This window comes from Chlamydotis macqueenii, chromosome 12, assembly GCF_036417535.1.
Source record: "Chlamydotis macqueenii isolate bChlMac1 chromosome 12, bChlMac1.mat, whole genome shotgun sequence".
Lineage (NCBI taxonomy): Eukaryota > Metazoa > Chordata > Aves > Otidiformes > Otididae > Chlamydotis > Chlamydotis macqueenii.
The window spans coordinates 8,420,085-8,437,953 of record NC_141567.1 but is presented as its reverse complement, the minus strand read 5'-3'; positions in this window follow the sequence as shown (position 1 = coordinate 8,437,953).

Genomic DNA, 17,869 nt, shown 5'->3' with positions numbered 1-17,869 from the left:
TTTCCAGCCAGGGACTCACTGCTCCTGGGCTGAGGCATCGCAGCGTGGGGTTTCCATCCTCCAGGCTCTCCCGTGGGGGTCAGCTCCGGCCGGGGCTGGGGTGCAGATGGGGTTTCAGACCAGCCTCTCGTTGCTTCCCTCTCAAGGCTCACAAAAGCAACGGCCCAGGTGGTCAGAAGCAGAGAAGGGCCACAGGCAGCCCCGGCCACCAGCTTGTCCCTGTGCATTTAGCATCGCTGGAGAGGCCGTGCGCCCTAGGGCAGACTGTGACTTGTTGTGGTGGGATGAGCCATACAACAACAAAATCACTAGTCTTCCAGAGGGAGCCAGGCACCAAGTCTGTCCTTGTCCCACAGGGCCCTGCACTGAGTGTCCCCTCTCACTGCCACCGAGGGGGCTCACCAGGATGCAGGACAAGAGTTTTCATGCTCCATCGCTCCTCCTTTTTGCCACCTGTGAGCTCCTTCTGCCTGGTTAGAAAGAAAAGATCTAGAGCACCCTACAATTTATTTTTTCCTTGTTTCTTTCATGTTTTCCTTCTGGTTAGTAAATCTCTTCCTTCGATCAGTTTCTCTGTGTTTTGCCTCTATGGCTTTTGTCCCTTCTGTTCAGCTAATTAATCCCCCCTAATGAGAGCAGTTCAGGTGTCCCACAGTAACTCGCTAGGGAGCCCTGGCAGGTCTCTGTGTACAAATTTGCACTCTTCTCTGGTGGTTTTGGTGAAGCTGTGCATTACAGCTCCTGCGGATGGTTCATTTGGGGTTCCTGGGCCTCTTTGCTCTGTTTTTCTCCCAAGTGAGGCGTGAGCTGACTGTCACTGCACAAGCATGACCAAACTCGAGCCCTGGTGTGAGGGAAACGGGCTGGCATTGCTGGTGGAATTTATCCACCAGCTCCGGGCAGGCGAGGAGATGCCGTCACTGGCTGCTCCTTTTCCGGATGCTCTGCGGTGGGAACGGGAGAGTCAAGCACCTCAGCCATTCGTTGCTGCTCGGTTGATAGCTTCTCCCTGGAGATATTGCTGTTGCGCTCGTGGGTCTGGTCACTCCACAACAAACCCGTCCATCTCCCCTCAGCTGTGGCTCCTTCCCTCCCAGGCCATGCATTGTGCAAGAGGCAGGCGATTCTCTTCATCAGTGTGAGGTTTTAGCTGTGCCCTCATGGTTACAAAGAAACCTCAACAGGAGAAATTATGGGCAAGTGGGGAGGATGGGAAAAGCTTTTTCTGATTTCCCAAGGCCACAATAGCCCAGGCTGCAAGAGAAAGGTGGTGTCACTTTTCTCCCCTACCCTAGATGCGAGGATGGAGGTAGAAAAAATGTCAAAACAGTTTTGAATGGGTCCATTGGTGTACTCCTCCTCTGATCCCACTGGGTCATCAGTTCTCCCACAGTGGACGGGTCTCCCTCCGGAAGAAGCCCTGTGCCAAGCAGGGATGCTGCTTGTCTCCACGATGTCCCGTGTCCTCGCAGGGGATGGAGGCTTTGGCATGGGGCGGCAGGAATCCTGTTTCAGATGTGGCAGATGAGCTGAGAGCTGAGACGAAGGCAGAGCGCGCCGGAGCCCAGGAGAGGTTTCTGTGGTGTTTGCACAATTTGAAATAATAATGAAATCTGTAAAACTCTGGGTAGAGCACGACTAGAATAACAGGCTAAATTTGTCGAATGAATAATTTACTCAAAGTGATTGGCCCTGCTCCAGGCGAGGCGCGCAGCAGCCTGGTCTCCGGCTGAGCTGTCTGGGTGGCTCTGTCCTCGGCTGGGAGTTGGTTCCTCTCCTGCCACCCGGTCACTGCTCCTCGGATAAAAGCTGGTCTCCAGCTGAGGTGCCTGTCCCCAGGTCATTGCTGCCCAGAGCTCCAGGGCTTTTTGCTGAGCTCCTGGTCCCCTTGAGAAAGTGTCTGTGGTTTCTTTCTGAAGCACTGCTTTGCAGAGCGGAGGTGGAGGCAGTGGGTGTCCGAAGCCGGCTCTGGGATCCCAGTCTCACCTATTCTCTGCCTCTTTCCCTTCTCCAGCCACTTCTCCATCCTCGGCTGCAGTGCCGAGGGGACGGAGGAACAGAGACATCTTGACATTTGGGATGGGAAGGGAGATGAAGTCCCAGCGCTGGGAGGAGATGGCGGCTGCAGCCGCGGCAGCCAATTAACGTGATCATGTTTATGAATGTGGAACAGTAATTTCAGGTAAACTCCCTGAGAGCTGCGCGGCGGGCAAACAAAGCCTCCTGCCAGGCTGGGGGCCTGCAGGCTGCCAGCGGTCCCCAACTGCACCAGTACATTCCTGCCATGACTCTAAACCGCCTCATTTCCCAGTCCCAGCCTGGACATGGCTCGTTTTGTCTCCTATTACCAGGACGCTGGAGCTCATGCACATCGCTGCAGGGCTGGCTGCACCCGTCTTCCCCAGGACCTCTCTGTCCCCTCCCTGCTATCTGGGATGGTGGGAATGAGGACCTCAGGGAGAAATTAACTCGGAGAACGCAGCAAGGAGTCTGTTTTGCCTCTGTGGGTGATAAGGCATAGATTCACCATCCTGGGCTTTGCTGGTTGTGTGATACCTCCCTGTCACCCCCGCCATGGGTTCGGGTACCCCACCAGGGCTCCCTCGAGCTGCTCCCATCACTCTGAATAAGCTTGCGGAATGGCTGGTTTGTGTCCACCAGCATCTAGAAGATCAAACAGAAGCTGGGAAGCTACAGAAATAGGTCAGGGCAGTGATTGGTCCCTTGCTGGACCTGGTTTCCTTCAAGGAAAATGTCTCAAGGTGAAGGAAGCACCTGGAAACACCACCACTATCCTTTGGTGCAAGGGGCCGGCTCAGGCAGCCGGTGCCACTGGCCACAGGTGAGGTCACCAGCGTGAGGACATCAGAACAGACAGGTACCATGTCACTCCCTGGGCTTTGCCGTGATGGGTCTTGGAGCACTGCAGCCCTCGTGCTCCGTAGCAGAGGTCCAGCACAGGGGTTCCCCTGGGACCTCTCCTTTGCCATACCTCAGTCCCCTCTGATGAGGCCAAAGCGGTTCATCCTCCAACACTTGGCCAGTCCTTGGCTTCTCTGCTCAGCAGAGCTGGGCTGGGACTGGGCATGTGTTTCAGACTCGAGCTCAGCCACCTTAAACTTGAAGGGCAGGATGGCAAGAAGTCTGTGGATGTTAACGCTGGCCACAGAAGCCAAGGGTTTTGCAGCTTTCACCAGCAAGGACCTTTGTGAAGAAGTGAGGAGTGTCTATAGGGTTCTGGTCAATGAATGCTTTCCTCATTTCTGCTTTACACCCTTGATGCTTTAACCGTAGCTGCTCTTTGAGTTCCCTATCCTGAGCCCACTTGTGCAAAATCTCCAGGAGACCCTACCCCTCCTGGCTAAGGATGGGGATGGACTGGGTGCGACATCACCCACCCAGCCTTGAAGATGATTCAGTGCCAAAAAGTCCTGCTTGGAAGGCAGAAAACCTTTTCCTTTCCCTTGGAGCACCAACAGCCTCCCTCTACCTCTGACACTTCCTCCACTGCTCCATGGGAATCACTTGTATCCCTCCAACATGGACAGACCTCCTCCTCAACCATGACCATGTCCTGGTGGGTGCCGGTGCTGTGGGGATGCTGCTGGGGAGAAGGAGAGATGCTCCCAAAGCAGGAGGTGAGGGCAGATGATGCTGCCGTATGGCTCCCCCCTCGCTTCCCGTTTTCTGGCTCACCCCCAGGAGAGCAGTAAGCAATTACGGGCCACGCGGAAGCTTCATTATCGCCCTGTCGTGGCCTTATTTGACGAGACATTTTATTGCCAAACTTATTAAAAGTGAAATGTGCGGTTTCTGCGCAGCAATTTCCTCTCCGCAGCGATAAGCCGGGCGCTGCCCGCTGCGTAATAAACAGTTATTTTTATGTGTGGCTCTGGCTGGGGTGGTGAGGAGGAGAGAGGGCCCTGCTCGTGTTAATTGCAATGGTTAATGAGATCTATTTTGGGATTGATAGGTGAGGAGGTGTGTGCCCTCCCCCTGTGGCAGAGGTGGCCCTCAGTGGCTTCATGCTCTGGTTGCTGGCAGAGGGGACCGGGCAAGGTCTCCACCCCGGGGTGTGCGGGGACAGCACGCTAGGAGGGAAATTTGTCCAAAACCTCCTCACCCGCCTTGTCTCAGCCCTTTGTCACAGCTGGGAGCAAACAAGGGACCCGCTGGGCACCCCACCAGCATGAGGCTCCCAACTTGCAAGGGCTGCCCCCAAGCTCTGCTGACCCCCCTCCACGTGATACTGGAGGGAGCCCCAAAACCCGGGGGCTTCGCTCCAGCCTCCCCAAATCCTCCAGTCTGCCCAAGAACCACACCGCCCGCAGCGGCATTCACAGGCAATGACAGTGGCCAGAGCCCAGAGCATCCATCATGCCACCTCCCCAGCGTCCCTCCTTGGGGACCTGCCGGGAGCAGGTGCTGCAGAGGGGATGGCAGGCGCCTTGAATTCGAGGCACAGAATTCCTCTGGTGCTGGTGGGCTGCGACCAGCAAAAATCTGATAAATACCAGCAAAGCTGATAAGTATTGTTTCATTTTGTCAGAAAGGAAGTGCTCTCATTAGGTGTGCAGTCTGTATTTTGGTGTAATTATTTTTTTAACACGTTTTGAAAGGAAATAGCTTTTTTAAATGCAACACGTCAAAACTGCATTTACAAAAATCCTGATTTCTCTCTTTTTTTTTTCCATACCTGGCCAAAGCTATTAGTTGAACTCAACCTGAAACTGCGTAACTTTTCCCAATAAACAGTTAGTCAGAAAAAAATTCCTTTTCGTTCTGGGAGAGCTGTTAGTTATTTGTCAGCAGTCAAAACCCTGTTGGGTATTTCCCATCTGACTTCTTTTCTTAACAGCGGCTTTATTGGTCTGGGAATTAACAGCGGAAGACGCGACGCTTGCTATTTGTTGCAGTCATCCCAAATGCCACTCATCAGGCTACGACTCTGCAAAGCAAAAGCCCCTCTCCTTCCTCCAATGCACCTTATTTTTGGCATTCATGGGGTATTTTGCCCCTAATCGGCTCCCAGCATCCTCCCAGTCCTGCAGCGTCCACTGCCGTCCCCAGGATTGGAGCCACATCAGATCCCCCCCCATTCCTGTCCCCGCCATTCCCATCCCCGCTGTCCAGCTCAGCCTCTCGCTGGGTAAAACTCCCTCCACTGCCAGCCTGGGCCCTCGTTAATTTGTATTGCGGCGTATGTCGTGGGCTGACGTGTAATTAGAGCTCCTGAAGCCTGTCTCGTGCTGTAATTGCCATGACAGGGGCCACAGCATATCCGCTTGTTAATTAGTAAACCACAATATCCCGGGGGCTCGTTGAGAGCTGCCTTAATTGTATTTCAGCTGGAACAGAGGGATAATTACCCTTCGCTAGCACTGCCACTTTTTAATTCTTTAAGGAAAAAAAAAAAAAAAAAAGGAAAAAAGAAAGAAAAACCTCAACCGAGCTCCTCTTACTCTCAGTGGCCCTTGGCTACCCAGGGGCTTGGTTTTGTCCCCAGATTGGAGGGGAAGGGCTGTGGAGCTCAGTGGTGTGGGGACGGGAAGCCAAGTGCTTCGCAGGGGGACACACTCTTGGCCTGCCCTTCAAAATGGTGGTGGCTGAGCTGCCCTTGCTCAGAGGGTGCTTCTGTGGGACATGGGACTCCACCGGGAACCCCGTTTATGGATGCAGATTGGCTTGCTGGGAGTACCGTTTACTGGAAATTCCACCCTGGCTGGTGGGCAGCCCCTGGACACCACTGCTGAGCGCTGTGGGCTCCTGGCACGGCTTTCTTGGAGGAACAGCCTGTGTCCAGGGAGGAGCGAGCCAAGGTCTCCAGGCTCCCCACTGTCCAGAGGGGCTGAAGTCCCCTCAGCTGCCAAGGGCTGCAGGGAGGAGGCTGTGGATCCAGCAGGACTCAGCACGTAACCTCAGCGCTCACGTGCTTCACATCCCCAATGTGGCTGGAGCACCAGCATTGAGCAGGACCTCGGCATGCTCAGTGCTGGAGGTCTCTGCTCTAGCAAAGCCCATGGCAGCAGTGCCCCAGACGGCTTGGCTCTGATGGACGCCAGAGGTGGATCATCTTCTTTCTCAATTCCCTTCATGGCAAACCTCACCTCAGTGGGCAAGCAGAAGTCTTCTAGGACCTGGTTATAAGCTTTTCCCTCCGTGGAAAGGATGTCCCTGCAGGGTGTCAGTGTGTCTGTGTCTCAGTAGCGGTTGTGGGGGGACTGTGGAGCTTTGGCGTGAGATGAAGGAGGTGCTGAGGCTCAGCATCCCCCTTCTGTGGGTGCCACAGGCTCCAGAGCTATTAGGTGGTCCAGGATCTCGGGGGAAGGTTAACCTGGGAAGAGATGCTAATGCACAGCATCCGTCCCTTTTCTTATGCTTCTCCCTGAACTGACACAAAGAGCTCAGCTGCCGTCAGCCCTGCTGATTCCTGCTGTTAAAAAAATTGTACAATGGACAACTGGCCCTTGGGAGCTGGTTTGTGAATTGGTTTAAATAACAGGCCTGGCTGTCCGCTGGGAAGATACATGGAAGTCAGCCTTGAAGAAAAGATCAGTAGAGCAGCTCCAAGCATTAGCAATAAGAAATAACCGAAGCAAAGAGCCTTGAACATAATTACAGCCTAAGAGCTGCAGTGGGAACTCAGCGACCTGAACCCAACTCCTGGACCTGAGTGCAATCAACAGATTGACACTGCTGGGTCCTGAAGGCTGATTTTCGGAAGCCGTGCACCGGGGTTGAATGCCAGAGCAGGCGGAGAAGCAGCACAGGTGCCCATTCCAAAGGTTGGAGCCAGAAAAGTGTCTCAAATGCCATGGAAGAACCAGATGGAGGCAACCACTGGAACGCTCTGCGCATAATTGAGGGCACCTCCAAGGGTGAGCACGAGGTGGCTGCCTACCTCCAGGATGCTCTCTGCTGCTGCCACCCAAGTCCCTGTCATTAGAGCTGGGGATGGAGTTTATAGCTGAGTAACCACAACAACTTTGCACAAATTAAACAACATACTGCAGGTTAATTAGATTTCTTACCGCTGGCCTCCGTTAACTTAGCCCTGCCGTCCGCTGTCAGAAGTGAGTGGAGCCCCTTGAAATTCACGGACATTACAACGGGGAGATGTGGATGGCTAAACCTCTCCCGGGGCAACCGACTACACCAGCATGGGCATGGATGGGAGATGCCATCTCCTCTGCTTGGAAACCCCTTGGTGCAGCAGATGAGGCCGAGCAGAGATGTACTCATCCTCCAGCAGCGCGGGGGCTGGGCTGGATTTCCCCAGCTGGCTTTTTAAACCCACCTTCTCCTAAGATGATGCTTAAGAAAAATAGGTATTTTTGCAACCGAGTGTCTCTCTCATTATTCCACGGGGCGCCTTGTGAATGCGAATAAACAAAAAAGCCCCTTCCGACAACATCTGAGAATGCGCCTTCATATTTTTAAACTAATTTCCTTCGACCGTGTCAGGGCCTGTTTTGTGTTTGCTAGGCAATTATGTGGCTAATGAGGACAGCCACGGTTACATCAGGCAGGATTAGGAAGAATAAGGCTACAAATGTTGCAGTGCTTAAGAGAACTGAAAACTAATGGGGGCTCGGTGGGCACCTCCCCGTGGCAGGCGGCTCCTCGTAGGGTTCCTGGGGGCTTTTTGAAGGAGCTGGAGCAGGCAGCGGGCAGAGGGCAGGCTGGCCAGAATGAGAAAGTTTGCTGGTAGTTTCTCATGTGAAATGAGGAAGTTTGCTGGTAATTAGGAATATTTAGGGAAAGCCATGCCAAGCGTGTGATCCTGAGGTTGTCCCATGGAGGCAGAAACACAAGCTCTCCGAGGGAGCAGGAGGCACCAGTCCCACAGGGCTCAGCAAAACAGGTTCAAGAGCAACAGGGGAACTGAGCTTTGCAACTGAGATCACCAAGAAACTGGTATTTTAGCTGGAGCCTTCCCATCCTGACTGTCTTATGGTCAGCATGGGGCTTTGCTTACCATTTCTGCATGGTTATAGCTGTCTCCCACCCCTCTGAAGCAGGCGAGGAAGGAAAGCAGAGAGGGTGCCTGGTGCTGCAGTGAGACCCAGCTCCCTGGGTCACCCGGGGGTACATGAGCAGCCAGCTGTGGCCTTTGGATGCCTCCCCCCAGCCACCTCCCCGTCAGCTCTCCAGCCACCTGCTCCACCATGTGCTGGCTTTCCCATCGATCAGCCGCCCAGACTCCGCCAGTGCTCCCCACAGGCACCCTAAGTTATGTTCAGTGAATTCCTACAACCTCAGGGTCCCGTGCAGCTCCACTGGGAGAGCAGCCAGCACAGCTGTGCCACTGTCCAGAGGAGCTTTGCTTATTCCCCTTTCGACTCTGCTCCTTCTGAACTCTTATTCTGTATTTCAGGTGCATCTTCTAAAAAAATCCTCTTGGCTGAAGCGAACCAGGACAGGTTTGCCCACAGACAAGCAGACGCACAGCCATGACTGCAGCAGAGGTGCCATCACATGTGCATCTTAAGACCTGAGCAGGAGACTGTCCAGATCCAGCAACCTCAAGATTGAGGTGTTAAACCACCCTTAAACCACATTTCTGTGCCAGCTCTTGGAGGAACCCTAGGCTCAGATGCTGTCACAGCAGGGCACAGAGCCAAGCATCTCATCCTCAGATCCCTCTTCCTCCTCTGCCAGCACTGTCAGGGAGCTCCTGCCTTTCCTCGGCACGTGGGCTCAGGACAGCCGGGCACAGCCACCCTCCACAGCTGGAGGAAGCCCCTATCCTCTGTCAGCCTTCTTACTGGTGTGGTGAGGACTCTGCAAAAGGGCTTGGGGAGCAGCCAGCTTCTCACTCTTCCTCCCACCCTTTCTGTTGCCGTTTCGCTGCCATTTACAGATTCTCCAGCATTTAGTCCCAATGCTTAGTCTCAGAGTCCAGCTGTCCACCGCGTCATGCCAAGGTCTGATGGTCAAGGAGAAGCATGCACAGCTTGTGGAGACATCCTAAACCCTCTTGCTGAGTCTGTGCCTGGTCCCAGGGCCCCAGCCCAACCCCAGGCTGGTACCACCAGCCGCAGACACCCGTGCTTGTCTCTTCCCTGTCCTTGCCGTGGCCACCCCACCTGCGCGTGCTGCCCGCCTTCCTGGAAGAAGATGGCATGTGTGCTGAAGAGCCTCCCTTGAGCACAGCCATCGAATCGCACTCCGGATGACTAATTTGCACTCTAATTGGTGTGGAAACAAATGCCAGAAAGCGCTGGAATACCTAGAAGTGAAGCTCTCCATCTTGGCTTCCTTCAGGGAAATGGTCTTAATTAAAACTCTTGCAAAGAGAGATAATTTCCAGCTGCGTTTTGAAACAGGAGCCAGGGTGGAGGTTGTGGCTGAGACCAGTATCTTCTCCTCACTGGGTCCAATTGGCCGTTGCAAAGCAGAGCTGAGGTGCAAGTTCCTCAGACCTCTGCACCTCCGGGGCTTAGCCAGCCCTCCCTAGACCTGCAGGGCATCCCCATGGCACTTGAGCCTCCACTAGTGTTCCTCAGCCCCAAGAGCACCTTCCCGTTTTTGTCCGCACATTGGGCCCCACCAGCAGCAGTTCCCATCAGAAGTGATCGCATCAGTTGCAGGAGGCCATTTTACCAACTTGGGCTGCACTGGCCCCAGTGGTGTTGACTCCATTCCTGCCATCCCCACCAGTATTTGCATTACGGTTGTTCAAACTTCGTGTCATTCATTGACTGCCCTGGGGCTCTCCACTGAGGCTTTTCCCCGGTGTATTTGCCCTGGACAAGCAGCCACATCCCTGCTCCCCGAGGCGGGTGGTCGCAGCCATCGCACCCATTTGCTACCCTCCCCGCCCTGGCTGGTGGGTGCATGGCAGGAGGGCTTGCAACATGGCAAGCAAACTGGAGCGGCCTTGTGTTGCTTTGCTGGGTTTGCTGAAGCCTCCGGCACCATGCCGGCACCGTGAGAGATGCCAGGTGAGCCCCAGCACTGGTGGGAAGGAGGCTCTGGGGGTGCAGGCTGCCATGGAGAGCTGCTGGACCTGGCACTGCTGCCTTCAGAGCACGGCTGGCATTGAGACGCCCCAGCCCCTTCCCCTTCCCCACAGCCTCGCTGTGCACAGCTGTTCCCTTAGAAATAGCTGTTGCCATGGTTTTTCCAAAGAAAACACATCTCTCCCCCCCTTCCCCACCACCACCACTCCCCACCGCCTTAACCTTGTGACAGCAGTGATGACGCGGCTCCCTGAGAAAGGCCACTTCACGTAGCTATGGTAACAATTAGCTTTCTCTTGATTTTACCTCAAGGGTGATGCTCGGGAGAGGGACCCGGAGCTGCTCTCCTGGAGCGGGTGCTTCCCCCAGCCTTGCACCCGGAGCCGCGGTTGGCACGGGCCAGCTGGCTGCTGCAGCATCCTGGGCAGATGCCTCACTCAGATGTAGGGATGTCTGCAATCCCCCTTTATCTCCGTTGGTGGGAGCAAGCCCCTCGTGTCCTGTATAGCGGGATGTGCCTGGGGACACTATGCAAGCCCTAAGCACCTCAGCATCTCCACCGGCCTGCAGTGAACAGGGCCCTGGGCAAGGAGCATCCCCAGGCATAGGGAAGGGTCGGAGCACCTGCATCCCCCAGGCTCACGCTAGAAGCAGAGGGGAAGGAAAGTGGGGAAGCTGCTGGGTGTGCCAGAGAAGGACTGGGAGCCAGTCAGGATTTTGGTGCTGGGACCACAGTGGGGGCATCCATAGCCTGGACGCATGGTCTGACCGTGCCTCTGCTCCCAGCAGCGGGCGTGTAAACACGGTGCGAAGCCACTCCTTGGGTACATCATAGTCACAGCTGCCGACTGCAGCGACTAAAATAAGCGTTTGCCTGCTTTTTATTCCTCTGAGCCCAGCAGAGCCCACTCAGCGCCAGGAGCGGAGCTGGAGTCTATTCTTAGCCCTGCAGGGAAGGGAGCAGGCGTCCCTGCGCTGCGCAGGGCTGGGGGCTGCCGGGTCCCATCCCCTCCTGGTCCCCAGGAGCCTGGCCTGACCCCAGAGGGACATCAAGATGGGAGGGACTGCGCCTGGATAGGGACAAAGTCTTACTTTTTGGCCAAGGAGGAGTTGGGGAGACAGTGGGAGGGAGGGATGCCCCAACACCTTTCTCAGCATCGCTGCAGGATTTGGCATCCCTGGGGAGTGGCTGCAATGCAGGTGGTTTTGGAAGGGGTTCCCGCTCTTCCGGAGCTGTTTTCCTGACTGGGACTGGGGGACCAGGGAACCACTGGCCACCAGCATCACACCATCCCCACGTTGCTCCAAAACATGGGGAGATTTGAGGTGATGCTCAAACCAGTCCAGGGAAGCAGCGGGCACAGCACAGGGAGCAAAACACCGATGTCTGGGCGCATCGTGGCCAGCCCAGTGCTCAGCCCCGCTCACCATCCTGGCCCCATGAGGATGAGGGCAGGATAGGGGGCAGGCAGGGATGCAGCCATGCACGGGGAGCCTGGGAGGCCGTGGGGAAGAAGCTCCAGCTCCATAGCAACAGGTACTTGCCACGTAATGGAGTCCTTTCCGCTCGGCCTCAGCAGCCGCCAGCCTTATTCGCATGGCCATAAATAATTCAATTTTCTCATTCACACACATGAATGCTACAGGCCGGAGCTCTGGGCGTGCTCAGCCTCCATCTGTCCGGGGGGGAAAAGGGGGAGGCAGGGCCTGATAATAGACTCTAGTGTTTGTTTAACATGGATGAGTGTGGCCAGATGGCCCAGGGACAGGAGGTGGGGATGGGGAGGTGGGAGGTGAGGGATGCTCCGGGGTGCTCCTGGCACCCCGAAGCTCCCCTGGATGAGGAGGGGAGGAGAGCAGGGGACCGGCATGGGCACCTCCAAATCAACTCTGGCACCTCCAAATCAGCCTTGGAGATGTGGATTTTTGTGCTGGGAGTGGGTTAGGTAAGTTCAAGCAGCCTTGCACCGTGCCTTTGGTGCCTTCCCAGCAGCGAAGAAGGGGTGGGAGAAGTGCTGCGCTGTGCTGAGAGTCACCCTGATCCCTGGTGAGACCCCATCTCAGGTGCACTGGGACCAGGGGAGTCAATCCAGAGTCAAGATAATTTGGCTGGAGATGGCGAAGGGGAAGAGGCAAGGGGGTGCTGCTGCTCACCGCCTCGTCCTGCACTGCCTGGGAAGGGCCAGCAGCCCCTAAAACCACCCCAGAGAATAACACCCGCGGCGACGGAGAGACATATTGCAGCTTGCTAGCACAATTAGCAGGCTCTGGGCCACCCCCTGGCAGGGGTGCAGCCAGCCTGGCAGGAGAAAACAAGGGAATTAGCAGGGTTAAGAGTCTGTGCTTCGAAAGCCTGCCTGTCACTGTTGAGGAGCGGTGCCTGCTGCGTGCACACGCCAAGCCGGGCTGGGAGGCAAGGGATCCAGCTACTGCCTGATGGCATCGGTTCTTCGCCTTCGCCTCCTCGCCTTGGGCACAATCCAGCCCAAAACGTGCCAAGGGCAGAGTGAAAGTTGGCACCTTCATCCCGTCTCGGTGTTTGACTGGAGGGAGCCATCACTGGCACACGGTAACAGCCTGAGCCTTGGGTGGGCTCGGACCCCAGCGAGAAAATATGGACCAGGGAGGAGCCTTGAAGGTAGAATCGGTTGCTTCCCCTAAACTGCCTCTCGTGGGCAAAGCGTTGAGCTCCTCACCACCAGAGCAAGGTTCTGACCTTGATCACCACCCGGACAAATCCCTGTTAGAGACCCCATCCCTGCTCAAGACAGAGGCAAGCAGGCTCTTAGCCCCAAGCTCAGGCGCCGTTTCGGTTTGAAGCCTACAAAGCCAGCAAAGGAAATTCGGATGCTGCCAGAAGGAGGGTCAAGAGAGGAGCCCGTGCTCCAGCGGTGTTATCCATCATCAGTGCTGGAAGAGTTTCCCCCGTGGGAGTGGGGGGAGGTGGAAGCGCCTGCTGAGGGGAGCTGGGAGCGTAACCAGCTCGTGCCGTAGCATTCCCCAGCGCCGCGACGTGTTTGGGTACAACACGTGTGTGTGTGTATGTGTGTATATATTTGGGTGCCTTCACACACAGGCTTGAATTCTCCTCTGATTACACGCTCTTGCAGGATTTTGAGGCACAAAAAGAAGACCAGCTACACATAGCATCTCTGGACCATCGGGCATGGCCAACCACTACTCCACAACTCCTCCCGTGTGTTGTACCTCCCGTGCATTGTACATCCCTTGCCCACTCTGTCTGTCCGCACAGACCAGAGGCTGACGCACACCGTGGGTCTGTTCAGCTTGACTCGCACCTTTTAGCCCCACTGGAAGAGCAGGCAGCTCTGGGCTGTGCCCATCCAGTATTAAATTAACTCCTGCTTTCCATGGATGCTGCTCAAGCAGACCCTGCACCACACACAGCGCAGGGAGGGGATGAGCCCGACTGTGCCTGGGAGCTGGCACTCCCTGGCAGCTCTCTGCCACGGACCCTGCGCCCTGCTCTGAGCATCCCTATGGAGCAGCAGCCTCAGCCTCCCCAGAACCCCCAAAAAAACATGGGTTCAGCCAGGGCTGGTGCACTTGCAGCAGCAAAGGGGCCAGAGGTGGCAGAGCATCACGGCGGACCACGGGCGCTTCCCCTAAATCTCCCTGGCCGTGAGCTGTGCCCCTGCACGTCAGCTGCTGCCAGGTGGGCAAATGCCATGATGACCCAGACAGAGATTTCCAGCTATCAGACAATTTGCATTTCGCCTCTTCCACCCAAAAACCAGGCCCAGCCCAAGCCCTCTGCATCTTTTGAGAGATGGATGGCAGAAACGTGCCACTGCTTATTCCTTCGGCTCCCAGTGCTGCAGGAGCAGGATGCGGAGATCCCGGCTCCGGCAGGCTCCTCTCTCCCAGGGTGCCAGGGGCAGCTGCATCCTCAGGTCCTCAAGGATGGAGCTGCGGGAGCATGGTCCCCTTCCCTGCCTGCCCCGTGTCCCCTGGGAAGGTTGCAGAGGCAGCCCAGGCTTCTGGCCACGGGGTTTGCCCCACTCGCCTTGCTCCCATCACGGCCATCCCTGCATGACCAGTGGCTTTGTAGCTGCTAGGAGTCCACGCAGGCTCCAGTGGATCTGGATCTGCAGGCAGCTGTGGGCTCAGGAATATTGACAGGAGATGTCGAAGAGTTTGGCGACTTGCATGGTCACCTTTGGGGTATGTCCTGCCCCATGCAAAGGGACACAGCCTGCCTTTTGCTGGGAACGCACATGCCAGTCCCTACACGAGCATCTCCACCCTGCTCTTCTCCAACCCTCTCCCAGGTCCCAGACCCTTTTTCAACTCCTCTCCTCACTTGCACATTTGAGTGACACAGAATGGAGGCACTTACCTGCTGCTCGCCCCGTCGGAGCTGGAAGGACGGTGGGACAAAGCCCTGAGGACCGGGAGGAGATGGTCCTTCCCCCCACTACAAGATGAGGAGGGCAGCTCCTCTGGCTCTGCCTCTGCCTGTTCCTACAATGGGGACCACAGCTCCTGGCATCACCCGTGGCTCCCAGCATCACCCATGGCCCCGCAGGGTTTCGCCGTTGTGGGTTTCAGGTGCCCGGGATGGTACCAGCTCCGAGGATCCCCTCGATGAGCACAAGGAGATGCCCAAGGCATCTGCCCAAAGCAAAACAACCCAAGGGGTTGGAAGGGGTGGGCATCTTCTGAGGTGGTCTGGAAAAGCCAGCTGGGAGGGGGTGAAGACCCTGTAGACCCCCACACCGCGGGTGGGAGCATCCCAGCCCCTTTATGCGAGCAGGGACCTGCCACCCCAGGGGTTTTGTTGTCCTGTCTTCTGGAATAATCCCCGCGTCCTGCAGTGTGGGGAAAGTGGCGGGGTCCCAGTGGGGGACAGAAGTGACCGGTCCCAGTTGGGGGTGCCCCATTCAGGGTTTGGATTTCCAAGGGATGCTAGCGGCGTTCGGGACTGCAGCCCACCGGAGTCCCTGGTGGGAGAAGGGGTCACGGAGCGCATCCTTACCTTGGAGGAGCCTCTACTGGGAAGGGATGCTGGACCCAGCTTGGGATACCCCAGTCCCGGGAGAGCTGCGGCAAGGGATGCAGGGATGAGGTGGGTTGGGATTGGGGGAGATGGGATGGAGTAGGATGGGTGAGGTGGGTTGGGTGGGTGGGCTGGGGGCTGCAGGTCCCCCCACGTTCTCAGGTGCGGAGACAATAGCCAGGGCTCCTGTTGCAGCTGCAGACTGTCTCTTTAAACCCCTCACCAGCCCACAGGTGGCCCTGTCACCACCGCGGTCATCCATGACGTCATCGGGAGGGAGGGAAGGGGAGGAGGAGGAGGGAGGAGGAGGAAGAGGAGAAGGGGGGGAGAAACGCGATCCCCCTCCACAGCAAAAGTCCCCGAGCGCCCATGGCAACACATTGCAAATGTCACTGCGCATCAGCCGGGAGGAGGCTGCAGGGCTGCCCCCCCCCCACGGGTGACACGGCGGGGGGACGGGGCTGTCACGCTACGAGTGGCATGGGGTGGGGGGGCAGAGCTGTCACCCCATGGGGGGAAAACGGGGCTATCATATCACGGGTGGCATGGAGGGGACACAGGGCTGGCACCTCCGAGGGTGACACGGGAGGTACAGGGTTGTCACGCCACGGGAGACACGGGGGGACAGGGCTGTCATCCTGTGAAAGGTGCACGGGAGGGGACAGGGCTGTCACCCCACGGGTGGCACGGGGGTGACAGGGCCATCACCCTGTGACGGGTGCATGGGAGGGGATGGGGCTTCACCCCACGGAGTGAGCTGGCTGTGGGCTGAGCAGGTGGGCAAGTCCAGCTCTCACCATGGGATGTGGAGCAGCTGGGTGCCCCCCCACCCCAGTTTGGACACCCTGCTGCAGGGGTGGGTGCTGCTGTCCCACTGCCTGGACGGGTGCTGGTCCCTGCCTGTCCCCTGCGCTCACGGGATTCCCATTACCCAAGAAAAGGGGAGCAAGAAAAGGGGAGCCCAGTCCTGCACCTGCAGACCCCAGACCTACAGACCACATCCCAGTGGCACCAGTTAAAACCAGAGCAAGGGACACTTTGATGGCCAAGAAAGGTTTCCTCAGTGCTGTGGAGGTCCATGGGTGCTGCAGCCTCCAAACTTGGCTTTGATGGACCCCAGTCCCCGGGAGACCTGCCCAGTGTGGGAGAGGGGCCATAGCTCCTGTGGGGTATTGGTGAGGCTGGGGAGCCACCAGCCCTTGCCACGGTGGACGGGACCTTTCCATCCCCTTTATAAAAGGGTGTGTGAGTGTGTACGTGGTCACCCATGCAAGGGGAGCCCAAAATCTACAAACATGAATGAAGTCACCCCCAAGGCTTGGGGAAGAACTAAATATTGAATTACATTCTTTTTTTTTTTCCTTGGAAAAATGAGAGATATCTGAGGTCTCCCTGTTTGCTCACGCCAGCAAGGGTTTCCCTGACCAAATTTGTCGCTGCTGTCACTAGGATGCTTCACCCTAAAAAAAAAAAACCCATGGAAGTAGCTGGTTCCCACACATGCAGGGCTAGGGGAGGACCAAGGTACCGTTCAAGGCTGGAGCGTTCCTCCCCATGCTGGGCTTTTGTGTGAACTTCACCCTCTTTTTTTTTTATATTAAAAAAAAAATGAATTGCTTTATTTTTATTTTTTTTTCCCCTGCCTTCAGCACAATGGGGAAGTCGACGGTGACCGAGCTCGGCAGCCGTGGGAGGCGGACGGCCATGTTCAGGACCTGGAGGGTTTTTTTCCTCTGTGAGCATCGCTGTGAGGAGATGTTTCATCTTTTCCCCGCCGTGAATCCATGCTGGGTGTTGTATCTGGCTGGTGGGGCAGGCAGGCTCAGGAGGAGCCCACCCCTGCGATCTCCCCAGCGCTGTCCTCCTTACGCACCCTCTCTAATCCTGGGAAAGCAGCTGCGGGATCCAGAGCCGGGAGGCTCTTGGTAAATGGCCAAAGCAAGAGCAGCAGAAGGGTCTTTGCTTCAGGGATGAGAAAAACAACCCAAACCAGCCCAAACGGGCTACAATTTTTAAAGTTTTTTTTGTTTTGTTTTTTTTTTTAACCCACCTGCTGGCTCTTGAGAAACAGGCTGGAGATGGATGTGGCACCGGCAGGGTGGTGTGGGGTTGGGGATGCTGTTCCTGCGCTAGGGCTCGCTGCATGGAGCATCCCGCTCCACGGCACGCTGCCAAAGCCTAGGTGGGGAACTGCTCCCTCTGGGAGGAATCCCTCATTGCTGGAAGAAGGGACACGCTTGAGACCGTTTGGAGTGGGAGAGGGGGAAGTGCAGCTGGAGCAGGGAGCTGGACAAGGGATGAATTGGGTGAGGGACACCCCTGACCACCCTGGCTGCCGGCTCTGATGTTGGGAAGGAGGCTCCAGGAACCAAAATAAGTGGGAACTAACTTTGCCCCCAGCCTCGTGCCCGCAGTGAGATCTATTGCACGTGATGCTAACCCCTCCTGAAGGATGAAACCGCTCCAGCGAGGGTCTCCTGGACCCCCTCCCCAGCACCAGCGGGGCCGTGGCTGTGGGAAGACCGTGGTGATGAAGTTATTAGCTCCGGAAGCACTAATTGCTGCCTTATTGATAGCTCTTTTGTCCGGCGAGCCATCTTTCGGTGTGTGTGTGCCGGGCGGTTGTTTTTCTGCCAGCTGCTCTGTGGTTGGATGCTCTTTGGTATTTAGTTTGATCCTATTAAGGTGGATCTCAATTAATTAGGCAGGAGGCAGAGAGACAAAGAGAGATGCCGGGGCCATTCATTTTAGTCTTGTCATCGCGCCTTCTGGAACCAGGCGGCAGGAGGGAGAGCGGGAAGGGACAGGGGATATGGCCGCTGGGTGTCAAACCGCTGGGAGATGGGAATGGGGCAGGCAGGTGGGGTGGCAGCGGAGTCCCCTG